Below are 372 nucleotides of genomic sequence, written 5' to 3' on the forward strand. Positions count from 1 at the left end.
GACTGCGATGGGACGGACGGTAACTTTGATATTGGCTCTGGACGGAGGTTAGGGACATGTCAGTTCAGATGAAATAGGTACCTTGGTAAATTCCCAGCTGTCTGTTTTTCTGAAGTAAGTTTGGCACTCATGATTGAGACGAGTCTTTTTGTGTGTATTTTGTGACCAGTCCATCTCGGCAGCCGTGGCAGGCACGGGCCGAGCGACTCTGTGATTTGGCTTTGATTACGTGTGTACCTGATGTTTGTTACTGGGCCCAGTTGTCTTTCTCGGCGTCATGGACCTGAAAAGGTGGATGTCTGTTTGGTGACTGATTTTGTGTGTGTGTGTTTGGACCTTGGACTGACGACTTACACCCCCCCCCTTGGCTGA

The sequence above is a fragment of the Mastomys coucha genome, unplaced genomic scaffold (genome assembly GCF_008632895.1).
Source record: "Mastomys coucha isolate ucsf_1 unplaced genomic scaffold, UCSF_Mcou_1 pScaffold21, whole genome shotgun sequence".
NCBI classification, from domain to species: domain Eukaryota; kingdom Metazoa; phylum Chordata; class Mammalia; order Rodentia; family Muridae; genus Mastomys; species Mastomys coucha.